The sequence below is a fragment of the Choloepus didactylus genome, chromosome 6 (assembly GCF_015220235.1).
Source record: "Choloepus didactylus isolate mChoDid1 chromosome 6, mChoDid1.pri, whole genome shotgun sequence".
Classification (NCBI taxonomy): domain Eukaryota; kingdom Metazoa; phylum Chordata; class Mammalia; order Pilosa; family Megalonychidae; genus Choloepus; species Choloepus didactylus.
The window spans coordinates 101,013,297-101,033,890 of NC_051312.1; the positions used below are offsets into that span (position 1 = coordinate 101,013,297).

At 41.2% G+C, this 20,594-nt stretch overlaps 1 protein-coding gene across 11 annotated transcripts in view; it reads right to left on the reverse strand.

Annotated features, from left to right (window-relative positions):
- The window catches only part of SYTL2 (synaptotagmin like 2), a 119,466-nt gene that overhangs the window by 61,008 nt on the left and 37,864 nt on the right, over window positions 1-20,594 (reverse strand). Inside the window, exon 1 of one of the 11 annotated variants that reach the window (XM_037840937.1) lies at window positions 10,933-11,162. The exons of the other annotated variants lie outside the window; for them this stretch is intronic. The gene's annotated coding sequence lies outside the window, so the exon portion shown is untranslated. Of the gene's footprint in view, window positions 1-10,932; window positions 11,163-20,594 lie in introns of those variants that run through there. 11 annotated transcript variants of the gene reach the window in all.

Consider the following 20,594-nt stretch of genomic DNA (forward strand, 5'->3'; position numbering starts at 1 on the left):
TGCTGTGGTAGATTTGATCATTTTTCCTAACTCTTCATTCCCCCTAGAGTAAGCAGGGTATACATCCTATCCTCCAGATGTTGGGCGTGGCCATGTGTTTTGCTATGACCAATGGAATTTTAGCAAACATGATGCACACACAGGCTGTAAATGTACTTGTGTGGTTTGCTTGGTTTCCTGTACCCACCATGTGCCATGAGAAGCGCGTGCCTTAGTAGCCAGAGAGACTCAAGGAGCAGATCTGAACCTGACCTGCCTGAAGCAGGGCTATTCCTGCTGACCTGCAGACAGGAGAGCAAGATATAAATCTCTGCTGCTGGAAACCACTGTATACAGCACTTTCATAGCAGAACTTGACCAATACAAAAGCTTTCTCTTCTGTGAACATACCTCCACTGCTATAAGTGATTTCCCTGCTCTCAGTCTGCTTCTTGACTGTCTCTGACCATGAATAAATAAATGAATGAGTAAATGAATGAATGATTCTAATCCAAATATTCAACATCACCAGCAGATGACTATCTCAATTCTTCCCTTTCTTTCAAGCATAGTAACTTCCTGAGATCCCAAAGGCTGGCAAGGAAATAGATTCAGGCCACATTCTGGGAACAGTACCCCAATGAGGTATTATGCTGCCATTTGGTTCAACAGGAGACTGTTTTTAAGTTTGAGAAGTGCGGCATGGAAAGAGAACAGAGGAGAAAATCAACTTAAGTGGTCCAGCAGTGATAACTAGCAGCGTTGCTGAAGGGGAACGTGTTGGTTTCTACACCTACAAGCAGAACTACAGGCTAACAGTGCTCACATGTAAAAGCTTCTAAGGGTTAATAAGTTCTTCATTAAAATAGGCCGTCAGTGAGGCAAAGGGCAATATGCCTCATTTTTCAAACAAAGGAGTGAAGGGCTGGAATGGTAGCCAGGAGTCACTACCCAGTGAGGTTGCAGAAAAGCTCTCGGAGGGCAATCCAGACTCTTTAGTACTAGGTGCTCACCTAACTCTTGATATTCTGTCTATTCTGGAAGATAAAAGAATATTTCATTCATTCATTCAACAAATATTTATTGAGACCCAACTACATATCTTGCTTTGTACTAAGCACTAGAGATAACAGTAATGATTGAGACAAACTCCTGCCCCTGCGGAGCGTACATGCTAGTTGGGGAAGACAGACAATGAACAAACTAAATAGTGAAGTTATGTAACATGTTAGAAGGTGATCAGAGCTATAGAGGAAAACAAAGCAGGCCCTGTTGTGGGAGTGTACCTGGTGGGTTCAAGAAACAGCAAGGAAGCGAGTGCTAGCACACAACAGAGCACCATGAGGAGACCAAGAAGCCAGGAGAGGGGATCAGACTGCATAAGGCTCTCTAAGTCACGGTAAGATTTGTGACTTTTACTCTGAGCAAGATGGGGCAGTGTTAAGGAAGGGCCAAAAAAGAGAGAAGGGTATAAACATTTACTAGACACTTCCTACATGCCTGGCCCTTTACATATTACATCTCATAGAATCCTCACAAGGCCACTTTCAGGTGGGTATTCTCTTTTCAGTGTTTTTTCAAATGAGGGGAGTGAAACTCAGAAAGGTGCAGTAACTTGCTCAAATTCTCCAGATTCATGTGTAGTGGGGCTGGCATTTGCCAATGGCTTTGTCATAAAAGCCAACAAATACTGATTTTTCATTTAATTCTCCCCTCACTGGGTAGTGACTCCTGGCTCCACCCAGACTCCCAAATAGGGAAAGCAGACTGGAACTCTTCTGTCTGTGGACCCTCATTCTCTCCTTAAACGTTCTCACCAGCCCACAGCTGACAGCATGGGTGCAACCTCAGTGCTAATGGTGAGAGATGTATTTTGGCAACAGGGGCCCTGGTATATTCCCAGAAAGTTTAGCTCCTTGGGTTCAGCCCTCCCATCTACCTCTGCATGCTGCTGAATAATTTTCTAATACTCAGATATGACCAAGTCATTTTCCCAGGCTTAAAACTCTTCACCGACTTCTCATTGCCTGCTGGCTAAATCTCAAAGTCCTTAATGCGGATTGTAGAGCTCTGCATGAGCATGTGCTTTCCTCTCCATGCTCTGTTCCTTAGGCACCAACCATATTAAACTTTTTCCAGTTCCTTCTGCCTTCAGGCCTTTGCATATGCTGTTCCTTCCTCCTGGAACACTCTTCCCCAGTTAGTATATCATGGGTCTCAAGTTAGATTTCACTTTCAGAGGCCTTCTCTAACGTCTCAAGGCCACGGTAGATGCCCAGTGTATGCCCCACGAGCATCCTGACTTCCTGTCACAGCACCCATCACACTGTCGTGGATCTCTGTTTACCCATGTTTGTCCCCCACTAGTCTTCAAGCAAGGTCTGGGTCAGAGTGCTTTGTATCCCCAGCACCTGCCACTGTGCCTGGCATCTATGAGGCACTCAAATATTTGTGGAAAGAATGAATGAATGAACACAGTGGGGGTAGAAATTGAGCTTTCATTTTCCCCTGGTCAGTGACTGTCTCAGGCTTAATGTGAACCTGCCTTTAGGGACCATAATTGAGAAATCAGGTGCACAGTTTTCATTCAGTTCCATTTCCAGGTCCTGCATATGACCATGTGGTTTGAGTAATTCACATAACTTCTCCGAGTCTCAGTTTTCTCATCTGTAAAATGGGGATATTTGCTCCCACCCTCTCCTCCTTACAGAGATTATTTTGAGGCTCTGGTGAGAATTCAGGAGAGTACAGAACACAGTTAGCAATAATGAGCAGTAGTAGCACAACAGGGAAATCTGAGGGCTCCAAGTACAGACTGTGCTTAATTCTGATTTTCCATGTATCAGTCCCACCAAGCCACTTCTATGAAAGGCAATGATCTTCCCCTTGTCAACTGTCTGAAAGTTAAGCTGGAGAGAAAAACTAACACCCCCAGACGGTTGGTGCTTGCCTTTGATCGCAGCAAAGAGAACTGGCCTGTAGCCCTAATCCCAGTCATCCTGCCTGACCATCTCCTGGTTAAAGCCTGGTTAACAACGGCATTTCTCCCCACAACATGCTCTGCTGCAGGGAGGGACCAGATGGCACCTTCTCCTTTCTCAGATGACTGTCACTGTATCAAAGCCTGCAGACCTCAAGGATGGGGAGGAAAACTCGCTTAAGTGGTGATTCTCACATGATGAGGTTTTCAGAAGCGAAGCAAACTGTTCTGACAGTCCCATGACATCAAGAATGAAGACGTGAAAGAAAAATCTGGGAGGCAGAAGGAGAGCAGGAACAAATATACTTGAATTCATTTGGGTGGGACTGAGGAGAAGTGGTGCTGGATAAAAAAAGCCCTGATCAATTAAGAGGCTTATTTACCCACAGGGGTGACACTTAGAAAACCATCAGGCATGAAACTAAATGCTTTGTAAAGCTTTCTGGATAACAGTAGCATCAAAGGACATATGGAATAATCCACAAATGGTTCAGGAGAAGCCCAGGAAGGAGCAAGCTGAGTGAGACAGAGAATTGTTGCTCGCCTCCCTCCCAGAGGAAAGATCTCCTCCAGCCTTCCAAACTAGTATGCACTTCCCCTGCTGGGCTGCTCCACATCTCAGGCTCACTTTGCACTCTGGTTAGACTTGTCCATAATATTCCTTTGCCACCAATTTGCCCTGCAGTCTGAAACCACATTCAGTTTATTCTTTCTTTCATACAACAAATTAAAAAAGAAGACAGCTTTCATGTTCTCCCTGAGTCCTCTTTGTTCAGGGGAAGATAAACATCCTCCTTTCCTCCACTGTCCCTCACTTGATGGTTTCTAAGCCTCTCATGATCTTAACCATTTATCTCTGAACAGAAATATTAGCAGTTGGTGCTACTTGCTTTATACATATGATCCCGTTTAACACATTTAATCCCTGTAACCACCCAGTAAGGCAGGTATTCTCCACATTGTGCAGACAGGAACACTGGGAATCAAAGAGGTAAGTAACTTGCCAAAGGTCCCTCAACCAGTACCTGATTTGAACCCAGGAATGTAAGAGTCTAAAGCCATTGTTTTTAATCTTTCACTACATTACTATCCGCCTTCTCAGAGAGGTCATGGCCGGTTAGGGACAAAGAAGAGACTAGAACCTAGGTTTCCTGGCCTAGTTCTGTTTTTACCTTACTATCCCCCACTCTGTACATTCTTTCTTCTCTGTCATTCCTTATGGGCAATATGTATTGGCCCTCAAGGCATGTTTTTCTATGCCCAATTTGTTAAGAATTGAAGAATGATTAGGCCCTTGGGTTTGTTTTATGAACAGACATAGGAAAGAGGACAAGCATGAGATGGAGGGAGAGAAAGCACTTTTTATCAATATGCAGATGTTTATATACATCCATCAGCCTCTCAGAATGGCAGGGGATTCCTGGAACCAGAAACTATTACTAAAAGAAGCTACTTTTTAGGTTATGCCTCAATCGGAATGTATTGCTATATGCTTACGTAGAAATGGGTTTATACGAAAAGCAACTTTGCCCACAGTGCTCTCAAGAAACAATGCTACATAGATATTCTCTTGTTTTCACATGGTCAGAACTCTATTTAAAAATGTGTAAATTACTCTGAACTAATGTGTTACCTAAATTGGGCTTCTTGAGAGGAAAAATAATTGTCAAGGTAGCCCCTCAAAAAATATTGGTTGAATGAATAAACGAAACGAACACATGAATAAAGAAGTAAACACATGAATGGTTATAGATGGAACAAGAAGGAATAAGTACCACTCCTGGGTAAATAGTCAAGAGAAATGAAAGCATATGCCTACACAAAAACTCATATGTGAATGTTCACAGCAGTATTATTCACAATATTTAAAAAATGGGAACTCAAAAGTCCATTAACTGATAGGTAAATAAATGTGGTGTAGCCATACAATGGAATTCTATTTGGCAAAAAAAGGAATGAAATACTGACACACACCACAACATGGATAAACTGAATACATTTTGCTAAGTGAAAGAAACCATTCACAGAATACCACATAATGAGTGATTCCATTTATATGAAATGCCCAGAATAGGCAAATCCATAGGGACAGAAAGTAGATTAGTGGTTGCCTGGGGCTGAGTGGGGGAGGAGGGGTCAGTGTTATGAGAGATTGACAGCTAAGGGGAGTGGAGTTTCTTTTCTTTTTTTTTTTTTTTTTTGTCATTTTGTTATTACAGAAGTTGAAGATTTATAGAAAAATCATGCAGAAAATACAGAGTTCCCATTTTGGGGTTTCTTTTTGGTGTACTGAAACTGTTCTAAAATAGACTGTGGTAATGGATGAACAACTCTGTGAATATACTAAAAGCTATAGAATTGTACACTTTAAATGGGTGATTTGAATGGTATGTGAATTCAATCTCAATACACTAGTTGTTTACCTAATAATGTTTCTGTTTTAGTTTTCAGTGAGGAGCAAACAAAAAATCAAAACTGACAGGCACCCTTAAGATATAAAGCCTTCACTTTAGTGAGGATGCTTTCAAAAGAGGACAATTTCCTATTTCATCCATCTCCTCCAGTTCCACACTGATTTAGCTGCCAGGTAATGTCTCCCAAGAAGACCAACTAGATCCTCTCAAACTAAGAATGAAAAATTGAGAAAGAAGGAAAGACTATTTCTAAGTGAAAATTCCCCCTACCCCTCAAACTTTTATTCAAACCTAGCAGTAATGTCCCTAGATTACAGAACAGCTCACCTTCTGCCCTTCCAAGGCCTCAAGTTTAAACTACTGGTACCCCTAGGAATCAAACATTTCAATTAAACTCCAATTAAAGGAAGAAAATGGGCCATGTGAGGAAGATAGCTTCATACACAACTAACCCTTACACAAGTCAGCTTATGTTGAATACTAATAAAGGAGGCACAAACCCAGAGCCATGGGGGTCACAGGGATTTCAGGAGGTGATAAAATGAGGTGAGTCTTGAAGGCTGAATTAGAGAAGGGGGTGAGCACTGGGCCGTTAAACCAGAAAGGTGTTCAAGAGAAGACTGGTAAGAAGTGTGTAGGGTATAAACGGGGGAATAGTGGCTGGGGTCACACCTTAAGGGCCTGAAATGCCAAGCGAGGGAATTTGGACCCGAATATTTCACATTTTCAAGTCTTGATAGATGTGCTAAAACCACCCTTTTAATCTGTATTTTCTCAGTGTATTGGGATTGCAAAAAATAAAAACAGTGAAGAAAGAAAAGAGCAAGAAAATTAGTCAGTTGACAGTTCATTTTAAACTTTGTACCTGGGCTTAAAACTCGATCAAATCAACAGATGACAATATGCAACAAGATATCTTACCTTTGACAACATATGAAGAAGGAACCTGACATTCTATTGTGATGCTTTAAAAGCCAACATGCCCACAGGCTCTTATTGATTACACAGTTTAGGGAGCACTGGGAGCCTGCCTAAGGTTCAAAATGCCAGAGAGAAACTTCCTCTTTCCTTGGAATGGCAGAATCCACCAAAGGTTCAGATGTGAATTCTTGAAGAGGGTAAGTTATATTTGCCTTAAGTTCTGATAGCGTAGTCATTTACATTCTGGCAAGGAAGACAGATGTTGAGCAAACTTGCGAAGTCCTACAAGGCAGAAGGGCAGGGTGCTGTAGAGCTTTTAACAGGGCAGTCAAATGTAGTTGGGGAAGGGGGTGGGAGGGGCAGGGAAGGCTTTTCTGAAGAAATCTGAGCTCTGTGAACTGTAAACTCTGCTGTGTTACCTAAATTGGGGTGCTATCATTTTAATTATATTCATAATTGGTTCAATAAAGCAGTGGTGCCAAACCTGGCTGCTCAGCAGCAGATTCCCAGATACTGCTCAAAACCTACTGAATCAAAATCTTCAGGGCTGATGCTCGAGAATCTGTATTTTCTAGTGTTCCCCACACAATGCAGATGTTCAGCCAGGTTTGGGATCACTGTTATAAAGGCTTCCCAATAGGTCAGAAATGGCTGACAACTGGCTAAGGAGTTCAGCAATTATTTAAACATGTTCATTTGCATATCAAATGCTTTTTAGCTATGACAAGAGCAAACACAAAAAATGAATTAACAGCTAAACCATGGAGTTGTAAACTAATTTTTTTTGTGTGCAGTTGAGGAAACTGAAATGCAGAGGAGTTAGACCAATTGCTAAAGGTCTCACAACTACCTAGTGGTAGAGCTAGGAAACTCAGGGGACCTCCTTGACCTTCCAGGACACAGACAATTTCAACGTAAATAAGGATTTGCCAATGGGCTAATAAATGGATTGGGCTGCATTTCACAGCACTCCTGATACACAGCACATTGATAACAGCAGGCATTACAGATGAATTCTAGATTTAATTATTTTCTAGGTTTCAAATTCAGAGGAAGGGAGTAGAGGATCTGGCTGATTTATTAACTAGGCTGGAATTAAACACAGGATCATAAAGTTAACTCAACTGTAGCAATCACCAGCTCAGATTTTAAAGGAACTACCTAAACCTTCCCTTTGGTTCAATCATGCACATTCCTACCCAGCTTGAGAGCATGGAACTCCGTCCAAATGGACTAACTCGGGGCTCCCAACACTGATTGCACACTAGCATCTTCTGAAATGCCCAATGCCCAGCTTCCACTCCTCAGGTCCCCTCTCTCTCCTGACCCTTGCTCAATCAAAGGGTTGGAGGCAGGGTGAGGAAAGCAAGGTGCCAGTCACAAAATATAAGGAGGCAGGGTCATGCGAGTGTGGACCGTGCACTTGCAGCACCTTGAGGGTGGGTGCCTCCTTAAGAGTGAGGCACCTAGGGTACAAAATTTAAGGAGGCACTCATTCTCAGGGTCAGCACTTGTATGCTTTTCAGCTCTCTTCAGTGAAAGCTCCATGAATTATGTACCTTAGGTGCCTCACTTGCTTCACCCTAGTCCCAGCTCTGCTCATCCCACTTATCAGGCCATTAATTACCGCATCAAAGATACATCAAGTTTCTACTGCATGTGAGGTCTTCCATGCTCCTCTCCATCCTCTAAAAACACACATTTGAAACTGATACAAGTGAAAAATATTTACCATATTCATTTACCATTACCCCTGACATATGAAGCTGCTGTGATACAGTGGACCACAATGGCTTTGGAGTTAGAAAACAATCAGAAGGGGACTGATGTTTTATTAGTGCTTTGGCAGTTCCCCTAAGAACTCTGTTTCTTTGGCTGTACCATGTGGACAGCAAAACCTGACTTACAGGGATACGATTAAGATGAAATCAGGCAAGCAAAAAGTTCTGGGACGTAGTGAGTGCTCGATAAGCATCTGTTGACTCTTAAGTCTCCAACATTTTACTCAGTCACGATTTCATGCCACCTTGAGGTTGCAGTGTTACTGCTGCTGCTTGGATGAGACTGTCTGTCATCCTCTAACATCCCATCCCATTTTAAGAATGTCAAATTCTTGGTTTCTGCAAGTACTTCCCCACCCCCACCGCTACCCCTCCAGTGGCCTTTGAGGAGATAATCTTCTAAATTTGGGGTAAAGGATTGGCAGTAAAGAGGTTGGGTAGGAGAATTCCATTCTCAAATTACCAAGAATTCTTCTAAATCTTACCATCTTAGGCCTGGATCCCAGCTTTGGAAACTCAAAAGCCAAGAGTTTGATGTCTTGGTCTCTGGTTGTGCATTAACAGCCCTTCCCTAATTCTGCTTCCCCCAGTGGAGGGCAGAGATATGTTGAGGCAACCTCAGTCCCTAGCACCTTGCATAGTGTCTCCCACACAGCAGGCCCCTCATTCAATGACTAAATGAAGCAGAAAAAAAAAAGAGAGCGGAGGGAAAAAGCAAGACAATTTAAAGGTATAGAGAAAAGCCAAGAAAGCTTACAAGGTGGCACAAAAAGTTTGTCAAGTTATCTTCCATATATGTATTTCTTAACTCTGTGTGATCAGTAGAATAATGCTCTTCTCCCAAAGATGTCCATGTCCTGAGTATGTTAGCAAAAGCAACTTTGCAGATGTGATTAAGTTAAGGATCTTGAGATGGGAAGTTTACCCTGAATTATTTTGGTGGGCCCAACGTAATCACCAGGGTCCTTATAAAAGAGAGGCAAGAGGGACAGGAGAGAGAGGAGATGTGACAATGGAAGCAAACGTTGGAGTGATGTGCTTTGAAGATGAAGGAATGTTCCATAACCTAAGGAAAGCAGGTGGCCTCTAGTAGCTGGAAAGGGCAGGAAAAGAGATTCTCCCCTACAGCCTCCAGAAGGAACCCTGTTCTGCTGACACCTTGATTTTAGCCTGTAAGCCTATTTGGGACTTCTGATCTCCAGATAATAAATTCGTCTTAAGCCACTAAATTTGGAGTAATTTGTTACAACGGCAATAGAAACTAACACACTCTTTGAGCACAGATAATGTGCCTTAATAATATCTGACTCCCCAGCATGCTGCCTGGTACTCGTTGACCAGATCTTCATAAGCAACACCGAACTGGCACCTTGGGTGCTTTCTTCTCCTTGCCCTGTAGCCAATCAGTTACCAGGTTCTGTTGATTGTACCTCTGCAATCTCTCTCCAGTTAACCCTTTGTCTCCTTTTCTACCACTCATGTGGAGGGTTGTAACTGTCTATGATCATGGCTTCTTTTATTCCCATTTCTCCCTCACTTCTGTCTACTGTATACAATCCAGGCAGATTCATGTTTCAAAACACTACTTTGATCATGCCATATCTCAATTTAACCTCTCCTGATAGCAGAGAAATCCAAAGTCCTTATCCTAATATTTATATCCTTCTGGTTCCAAGCTCCCTATCCCATCTTATTTCTCACTGGTCCCCTTCCATTCCCTTGAACTACAGCCAAATCACTCTTCACATGTCTCCTCTACACTCTCATCACCAAGCCTCCGGTCATGCTGCTCACTCCACCTCGTTTCCACACACATCCAAATCTTAGCCATCACTCAGGCCCCAGCTTAAATGATACCTTCTCCATCAAGCTGCCCCTTTGACCCCATCTCCTCTCTCAAATATCCCTACCTCAAGCTGGTAATTATTTCCTTTTTCACTGAGCCCTCATAGCACCCATCTCTATATCTTTTATGTAAAGCAGGAAAGAACACAGGCTCTAGAGTCAGAAAGACCCAGGTACAGGTACAATGTGACCCTCTTGTGCAAATTATTAGCTTCTCTGAGTCTCAGACTTCTCATCTGTAAAACGGGCATCACAGTATCTTGCTGGGTCATTGAGAAGATTAAAGCTCATACATACATGCCCAGTACACAACAAGTATTCAATCATTAATGCACTGACATTATAGTTACTTACATACATATCTAATTCCCATGTCTAGACTATAAGGCTCTTTAAGGAAAGGATTTATGTCCAATTCATTTCTGTAGCCTTACAGTACCCTGTACATTGTAGTGAAAAAAACTCTTAATGACTGAGTAAGTCACTGAAATGCTGGAAATCTCTTCAGGCTTCCTGTCCTGTATATTGTAAGGATGGCCTTATTGTTCTACATCTCAGAGAAAAGAAGTACACTGGGTCTCCTTCTAAACATTCATGTTAGATAGAATCCTTAAAACTGAAACCACTCTCTTTGATTAATGCTTCTAAACTACTATTCACCCCAACCAACAATAATAAATGAGTTCTGTCTTCTTTAGCATAACCTATATGTTGTTATTTTCATGTCACTGAATTCTAGCACAGAAAATAGCTACTGTTCTGAGCTGCTGAGACAAAGTTCACTTTTATTTCATCATGTTTAGAAATCCCATGGAAGAATTAATGGTAGAGATTTTCTTTCATTCCTTGGCTGTGTATGCAAAATAATTACCTTCCTTTTAAAAAGTTCCTTAAAGCACTTTCATGCTAGAAGAGAAACTTGGTCCTTCTTTTTTCTAATCTAGTTGGCGTCATCATAAGTCACAGCTCTGATTTGAAATTTAGTCATACACTTAATAGACACAGCACTTACCTGAGCCTCAGTTTCCTTATCTCTGACTTGATATCTGTAAAGGGCTCTGAGATGATGTTCCTGAGTGAAAGGTGCTATTCAGTGTAATCACCATGTAATGACCGAGTACCAACTATGGCCAGGCATCTTTCCAAACATGATGTCCCTGGATCTTCAAAATCCAACCATCCTTCAAAGTAACTGTCATTCCAGAAGGACCACACTGTGTGTGACAAGCTGGCAGGAATGAGCAGCCACATTTAAACCTATACTTAATGTTAACATTTAATATCAAAAAGGGCAGCAACTATCCCAGCCCCAGTTTAGCTTTCCCGAAATACCCATTCCCTTACTTATTTCCCAGGCCAGCCTGACTCAGACTCAGTACAATGCCTCACAGAAGGGTAAAAGCTCTAATGAGCAAATCTCATGAAAAATTCAGCTGGTCTTTTAGAGAAAAACAGCTGGAGCTGACCTTAGGAATTCCACTAATTCCCCCTACCACATAGCCTAAAAATAGCCAAAGAGGATTTCTAGCTAGTAATGGTCTTTCCTTTAAAGGAAATAATATGCAAAAAGGCATGCTGGGGTCATCAGCCCAAACCTTGCAGTCCCCATGATAAATCCTTGGCCAAACGTTCCTATGAGAATCTGCCTTCACAAGGTCAACACTGAAATTTTACTGTGAAGGCGCCCCTGATCCCACTTGCCAAGCAGCTCTCAGGCTGTATAGAGCTGTACACTCTTAGCCACTACTACCTGCGTAGCCATGAGTAAGTCACCCCCTCTCCCTTGGCCTCAGTTTCCAGATCTATAAAAAGATCTGCTGGCCTCTGACCTTTAAGGTCTTCTCCTGATGTAAGATTCCCAGGAACGTTATTCAGTGGCTCCTCATTGCATTCAGGATAAAATTCAAACCCCTCAGTGACACATGGGCTCCTCCAGCTCCCCTGCCTTCCTCTCCACTTCCCCCTATACCATACTCCGGAGTTCCTTAAATTTACCTCTCACACTTCTGTGCTTTTGGAATATGCAGTTGTCTCTTCCTGTAATGCCCTTCCTCAGCTTCTTAAACTCCTAGCCGTCTTCTAAGACTTAAGCCCAGGTATTAGCTCCTTTGGGAAGGTGAGTCGAGCTCCTTCCCCACAATTTGGGTTAGGATTTCTTCCTCTATGGTCTCACAGGACTCGCTGCATTGAACAGCAACTGTCTGTTTACTTATCCATGTCCATTATGAGCCTGGGCACTCCTTGAAGGTAGAGACACCACTTCTGTCTTTGTATGCCCCGCACCAGATGCCATGCCTGCCACTCAGTCAGTGGTTGGTGACACCATCCCAAATTTTACTAATGTGTGACATGCATTTTATAGTGTTATTCCAAAAGACCATGAATTTATTGTTTTGTTTTGTTTTCTTTTAAAAAAAAGGAATGTTTTCTCTATTCAAAAATGAGAAAGTAAACTATCCCCAAGCCTTTTTGCCTTATTAGGGAAGAAATACATAGCTGTTGAGAACTGTGACATAATCTTTGCAGAGTTGAAAGATATATATTACATTTGTCCTGGAGAAACCTCTCTTTAAACCAAATGAGCCACAGTTTAAAACAGGAGATTAAAATTTGGAAATGACATCCAACTTAGTGGTTTTTTCCTTTTACCAACAGGAAGGAAAATCTCTAAAAGGGAAAAATTATGCACTGAGATTTTCAGCCAAGTCCTGAAAAATCAGCTGAAAAACACAAGAAAGAATGTAATCATGTATAGAAAAACAAAATGTCTTATTATCTATACATAACATTAAAAGGTATAGGCATGGATTATAGAAGACTTAAAAAACAAGTTAATTAATGTGGTTAATCAGTAGGACTTGGACTTTATGATGCAACAGTTTAGAGAAGAAACTGACATTTTATCTTCCTCCAACAGCAGCAACCCAACAAAGTTAGGCAGTTATCAGCTGCGTTTGACAGAAAAGGAAACTGAAGTTAAGGGACTTGCCAAAACCCATACTGTTTCCAAGCAACAAGAGTTAGGATTTGAACATAGGTCCACCTAGCTCCAAAGTTCTGTCCAACACACCAGGGAGGACAGTGGTGAAGTGGAGGAAGTGTCAGGGTGGCACAAAAATACCCTGTAAAGAAACCCAAAGATGCAAAGAGGAGCTGGGGTTTCCTTCAAACCTCTACCCACCCAAACAAGCGAGCTTCGCAGTTCAGAACAGTGTTAAACTTGATGTTTAATGCAACCAGTTACAAAAGGATCTTTTTTCTGTATATGATCCCAATTTACGAGCATACATAGAGCAGGCAGAAAGTATGATATTGCAGCATCAGCAAATCTATTTTTCCTAAATCCTCATGCACAACCAAAATCCTTGGCTGATCTAGAAAAGCATTCTGTAAGTATTAGCCAATCCTTAAAAAACCTTTCTAAGACAGGCAAAAATGATTATCTACTCTTCATTAATCAGGGGTAGCCTGTGCCCTGCCTGTGCTGTCTGAAAATCTGGGTTCTGGTCCTTTCTCCGCTAGTAATGACTGAAATCGTTGGCTTTGCTTACCTCTCTGGGTGACTACCTATAAAATGAGGCATTTGGATTCTGATCTCTCAGGTTTGTTTCTCATGGACATAAAATCAAATGACAACAAATGCCAACACCATCACCAAGTTAGCTCAGGGAGAAAGAGAAGTAGAAGCATATTATTAAAGCAAAAAACAAGTCACGCTACTGCCCAGTGCAAAATGCCTTTTTTAGAAACTAAACACTTTTCATAAGATATGGCTATATCAAAGGAGAAGATAATACCTAGGAAAATAGGGTATAAGAAGCTGATAAGATTCTTCCTTCCCTTCTTTCTGTCCCTCTAGCCTTCCTTCCTTTCTTACTGAGTGTCTCTTGTTGGGAACTAGGCTAAGCATTCAAGATACTGCTATTAAGTAGAAAGACCCAGTTCCTGTTGTCCAGATTTTTGCTAGTGGGTTTACAGTATATTTTAGCATATGCAACCTTTGCAACAATAAAAGTTATTATATTATATTATCACTTTAAACTGTACAATAGTCCATAAAATAGCTTTGTACAAGCATTATCCAAACACTCTAGAAAAAAAAATTAACACCTTTAATGGTTTTTTTTAAACCATTGAGAGGTAAGGAGGGCAGGTATGAATAAGTATTGTCACAATCCCCCTTTGTAATGAAAACTGAGATTCAGCAAGGTCAAGTGGCTTGTTTAAGGTCATAGAACTGTTGAGTGACCGAGTTGAGAAGAGAACACATTTGCAAAGGAGGAAGCGGATTAAAGACAACAGGGTATATTTAAGTGCTAAATGTATGATAATAAATGGAGGAAGCGGAGAGATCAAGGCAAGAACTGCGAAGATGAGACTTGAATTGTGCTCTGAAACATGGGGTACGATTTAGAGAGCTCACTGAATTCAATGCGGAAGACAGCACAGTACTACTTTAGAGAGGGTGGATTACAGAAAAACAAAAGGGGGTCTTTATTTCTACACACACAAAGCACACTGTCTTTCATTTAAGAAATGGCCATTCTTTAGCCACCATCAGTAATCAGCATGTGTGTGCGCAGAGTTTTTTCCCCAGGAGCAGAAATGGGTGGCCCTGAGTCTTACTTTTCCCTTGACACTCACATTGGGTATTGGGGAGAGAGGGCTTGCATAGGATTAGGATTGTGATCTGTACCACTGAGCTAGGGTGAAAACCCCTGGCCCGGACACCCTTGACACAATGCTGTAACCACCTGAATTAACCGGCTTTCTTTCTGTGGGTGTGACTAATCACATGCTCACACAGCAAGCCTGCCTTCCCAGACTGCATTCATTGCAACCAAGGCCCAAGAATGTTAATTAATGAGCAACTGGAACCTGCTCCTGGGGTGGGAAGGGAGAAGAGGGGAATGGCTGGGGAAATTGTCAAGGTGATGACAGAACCTCAAAATTACAAAAGGGCTTGATAAAACAGGCTCAGGCTCCGTATACCAGACAGAATGAGATTTAAGTCAGAAAACAGGGATAGGGAAGATCAAAGAATCAACCTGAGTGCCCCTGAGAGAGGAGAACTCAGACACAAAGAAAAGTGAGATTCTACCAAAATCACAGACCTGCTTTTGGTAGAAAATTTAGGTGATAGGAATCTTAAGGTGTACTCAGCAGAATTACAAGCCTTTCTTCTTACTAGGGAGACTTTAGCTAACCTTCCAGAATTCTGATTCCAATCTTATTTGATCAGGTAACATTTCAAACAGTAACTATTTCATCAAGGGTGCTGAGATAAAATTCATAGGTGTAATTCCTCACACCCTATTTTCATACAATAGAGGAGAAGGGACTATTTGATGGTGTTTCTCAGAAAGTGTTTCTTGAGTTTGGATTTGAAGCTGAAAGCAACCCTTCCCCACCAAAGGGAATTTAAACCTTCTCTTCCATCATGTCAGTACCCAGTACTAATTGGGTAACAAGTGCAATGTCCAAAGGGAACCAAAGTTCCCAAGTTAGAGAGCAGAACCCATGCCAGTTCTACCAACTTTCCAGCCTTTCGAGCATCTTGAGAAGCTCACAGAAGACAGCAAAGCCTTCCTTAGCCATCCGTCAGTCGAGACCGAAGACCTATCCTTGAGTTTAGTGAGGAGGACACATGTAAACCTTACTATAGTTGGTTCTCAGTCATTCACAAACAATTTTTGGTCATGTTGATGCAATTCTGAGAAGACCTCAACCTATTGGCATATACAGAAAACTGGCTGGGTGGTTGCGAAGTGACTATTAAACCAGGATTCTGGGGCGTGGCAGTGGGTAAAATAAGGCTCCCCTCCCTGATAGAAGGATGTTTCAACAAGGATTATTTTGATTCAGTTGTGGTTTATTGAAAGGGTAGTGGAGATAATATGTTTCATTCTTGCTATTGCCCTTGATTCTATGAAAAGCCACCATGTTAGAACACTTATATATGCTTTTTCACCAAATCCTCAGTCCAACACTGTAAGGAAAGAATCATTATAGTTCCCATTTTACACAAGAGGAACTGGGCTCAGAGATGTGAAGTAACTTCACCCCTAACTGTCCTCTTAAATGCTGTCATATACAGACATGTATATGGGTATTTATTACTGATATCAGTTATTTTCTACAAACCAAGGTAAGAGAATTTCAAGTTTTCGTTACAAAAACTACAAACATATGGGTCAGGTAAAACTTATTAAATCTCCCTCCTTTTTTTTTTTTTCCCTAGCCAGAGGCAGGTCTCAAAAAAAAAGGTCAAGCTATAATGAAAAACTGAAAATATTTAGGTAAAACAATTTTATTTTAACTTCGACTTCAGAGGAAGAAGATAAACACTCATTTTATAAATTTTTCAACAAAAGTTGATCAAGAAATGCCTCCTAAGGGACATGCCGCACACACGAGAGAGACTCATACATCAAATCAGAGAGAGGGGCCATGATTACAGAAAAGCCAAGCATAATGGAAAAAGAACACTCTCGGGGAATTAGGCAATTTCGATTTTACTCTTAGCTCAGTCACTCCCTAGCCGTATGATGTTGGGCAACCTACTTGACCTCCTGGGGCGTTTCTTTATTTACCAAATGAGGGTGCTGGAAAAGATGCTCTCTCTCTCATAGAGTGCTTCCAGCAATAAAATGTTCAGACTCTTGACTGGTGAAAGAGCAAAATTCAGACTGCAGCAGAGTTTGACTACTATGAACTGTTGCCCCATAACTCATGACTATGCCTCCCATTTCATTTCAAAGACTGGAAAAACACTATTCCAAAGTTTGCAGGAATATGTTAATATACTCATTCTTCAGTGATGCTCAGGCACTTTTTAAAAGAGGGATATTTTATAAACAATGTAAATATTCCTTGTTCTTGCTAGCAAATAGCAAACTGGTCAAATTAATTAATATTAGTTAATTTTAACAATAATAATATCAAATGCTTACATAGCACTCATCTGCCAGGCACTGTTCTAAGCCCTTTACATATACGAACTCATTAATTTCTCACAATAACATGACGAAGTAAACATTTTACAGATAAGGAAACAGTCTTAGAGAGGCTAAGTAATTAGTAAATAACAGCACTGGTCTCTACCCAGGCAGACCAGCTCTGCATCCACACTCTTGACCTCCACACCTTGCTGCCTCTTGGTCAGAGGTGTCACAAAGTGCAGGGTTATTCTCTAGATGGCCTTGGTTGTACCTTTTGTAAATATTTGGTTCTTCCTGCTGCTTGTTCTCTCTGATCCTGTGGATACTCTGGCAGGGCTCATTTTCTGGTCTCCAGCTCAGATGGTGCTCACAGATTTCCTCAGACTGAACCTCCCTAAGCAGCCCAAAGAGAAGAGGCCCCAGGCGGCCTCCAAACACCTGATGGGCGCGACTTGGCTCCTGTAGCCACAGCCCTGTGCCCACACCCCCCACGTGGCAGATGTCTTGGTATGACCAGGGACGGGGTTCTAAATCCAGCCTTCAGGAGGTAACTGAAAGTAACTTTCTTAAACCCACAGAAAACTCTCACCTTCTCCAAGAGAACCAGGCAAAGAAGAAAAGAAACGTTTCCTCAGGAAAAGCACTCAACGAACTCAGATTGATTCTATACTTTGCAAAAGTTTAATGGCAGAGGTGGTGCAACACAATGGTCTGAAAATAGAGCTTGAGCTTTAGGAGCTGTTTCACCACTAAATGTCTTTAAATTCCTTCTGCCTTATTTTCCCATTAGGAAGGCCAAAAGCCACGGAGAAGAAAAAAAGGTCGAGTGCGGTGAACCTCATGAATGTGTTGCAAAAAGGAACAAGTAAATTAATAAACATGTGAAGAAAAAAAATCTTACCCAAAGAAATGATATGCTCTGCCTCACTGATTACTTTTTTTATCTTAGATAAGAGAGAATAAAAATAACTACTAGAAAACACCAAGCAAACCAAGGAGCACTAGTCAGTCTGCAATTTTTTTTTCACTTCAAATTCTGGGTCCATAATTCCCTAAAATAATGACTTTCAAATGCCACTACTCTGTAGGCTGTGATACAAGGGAAATAAATGATATCACTCTGGGGCTTAACTTTATTACATATTCATTTTATTAAATTTATGCACATCAGAAGTATAGAAAATTGTCAGCTTTCAACATTTATTTTTAAAAAAAGAATTATTAAATAAAAACCATCATCTTGAATCTTAGATTTTAATTTCTTTTCACAATTCCACTGACCTGGTAAGGAAAAATTCTTTCTATCATCTAGATTAATAAACTAGTTTCTATCAGTCCTGGAATCACTAGTTATTCAAACCATAGCCTGCGGCTGCCTGCTGTTACACATCAACATTTGCATGTATCTAATGCAGTATCTTCTTATTTGGGTATTACTTCTCATTTGAGCCAATCAGAAGAGGCTTCAAAGTAGGGAGGCAAGAAGTGGGAGGGGTGAAAAGTGCAATTTAAGCCAAGAGAAAACCCACACCAATTCCACATTGAAATCACAGCCATGTATGGTCCCTGCTGAAGTGAAAAGGATTCAAGTGCCTCCCTAAAAGCTGGAAGGCAAAAACACCAATGAGGTCTACTCTGTGGAATCCAGTCTTACCTGAGGATAGAGATTCTGTGATTCTAAAAACTGAAATGAAAAGACATTAACTAAACACCAGAGTGGATAGGACAGAACTTCAGTATAGATTTGAGAAAACAAAACAGCTTGTTTGAGCACAGGCTGGACATGAATCCTCTTCAGGGATGGAAAACAGAAGAAAAAGTGGGATTTTACCTTTCCCTTTAACCATTATTTGGCCAAATGTCTAATATCCTCCTAAGAGTAAAAATCCTTGCCTACCAGTTTTATAAAAAGAAAAGCAAATCTTTAAACAACTTCTGCAGAAACTTCTTCCATTCCTCCAAAAGACTAATTTTTAAAATAATTTTAATACAAACCTTAATCACCATGAAAGTGTGTCTTGGTCCAAGAGAATTAAAGGGATAAAAATCCCCATATTTCAATTACTGAGGTCTATTAGAGTCCACAGAGGCTTAGACACCCAGAGCTTAGACTTTTAGTTTATTTTTCTCCAAAGAAGCTATCTACAGAGCATGGTAGGCCACCTGAAACCCAAGGGGCAACAAAGGTAATCTTCACACATACATCTCTTAGTAGATCCTAAGTAATACAGTGCCTAGCTCAAAAAGCTCTAGTTGAATGAATACTGGGTGAAAGAATGAAATATCCCCAAGAAAGGAAGAGAAATGGAGTCTTGTGACTTATCTGTACGTCTGTGTGAATGAGGGCTCAGACTCAACGCTCTCTGAAAGCAGGGAAAGGGTGAGAAAATAGGAAGGCTCTAGGCCTTCCTGAAGGAAGGGGCATGGAGGAGGGAAAGTGACAGTGACTCCCACTTCACGATTCTGCCTTAGGTTGGACCCAACTGTGCAACATAAATAGTGTAAAAAAAAAAAAAAATCCTATTCTTAGCAGCTTTAATCACAAAAATTACGAATAGCCCAGAGGCCCTTCATTGGGAGAAGGGTTAAACAAACTGTGGTATGTCTGTCCACACCATGGGAGACTACACAGCAATCAACAGCAATGACCTACTGCTACATGCAACAACTTGGATGAATCTCAAGGGAATTATGCTGAGTGGGAAAAAAGCCAACCCCAAAATGTATGATTCCATTTATACAACATTCTTGAGAGGACAAACTTACAGAAATGGAGAACAGATTAGTGGTTGCCAGGGATTAGAGATGGGGGCAAGGGCAGCAGCAGGGAGGTAGGGGTTGTTATAAAAGGGCCACATGAGAGATAGATGTGGTGATGGAAATGTTCAGCATCTTGACTGTGGTGGTGGATGCACAAACCTAAATGTGTGATAAAATCATCTAGAACTTAATACACTTACACACACACATACATGAATACAGGTAAAACTGGGGCCATAGGGACTAAATAAATGTCAATATTAAGCTATAGTTATATAAGATGTTACTACCAGGGGAAGCTGAGTAAAGAGTACACAAGATCTCCCTGTAATATTTCTTATGACAGCATGTGAATCTACAATCCTCTCAAAAAAAAAAAAAAAAAGCTTAATTTAAAAATATCCTGTAGCAACTTTTTCTCTGCCACCACCACCAACAGCAACAATTTGAATGTGTGCATTTGTGTGTGTGTGTGTGTGTGTGTGTTTGTGGTCAACACATGAAACCGCCCCTAACCACTTACATAGGTCTCTCCCACCTCTAAACTTCCACTTTACCAATTGCCTTCATCACACAATCTAACTCCTGCTCTTACATTAAGAACAAATATTTTGTGACTCTTAACCCCTTATCTAGGATAAAAGCTCCTAAGACAAGGCTCATGTCTTATATCCCCCCAGTGCTTAGTACAATACTGAACCTTGAGTAGGTACTGAGTAAAAGTGTTTGTCAATACACAAATGAGTAAGTGAATGAATGAATGTATGCATTTTCTACTCCTCATAGAACTGGATGAACTGGAAATTCACAATGCTTCTGCTCCAAATTTCTTAACTTCAAAAGGTCAATAACAGCTGCTCCCACTTGCCTCACAGGCCCACGATAAGGCTCAAGATCATCTCTGGCAGTGTCTGCTGTAGTAGCAGGAGCACACCTAGTGTTAGTTAGAGAGCTGCACCAATTATTTGCTGTG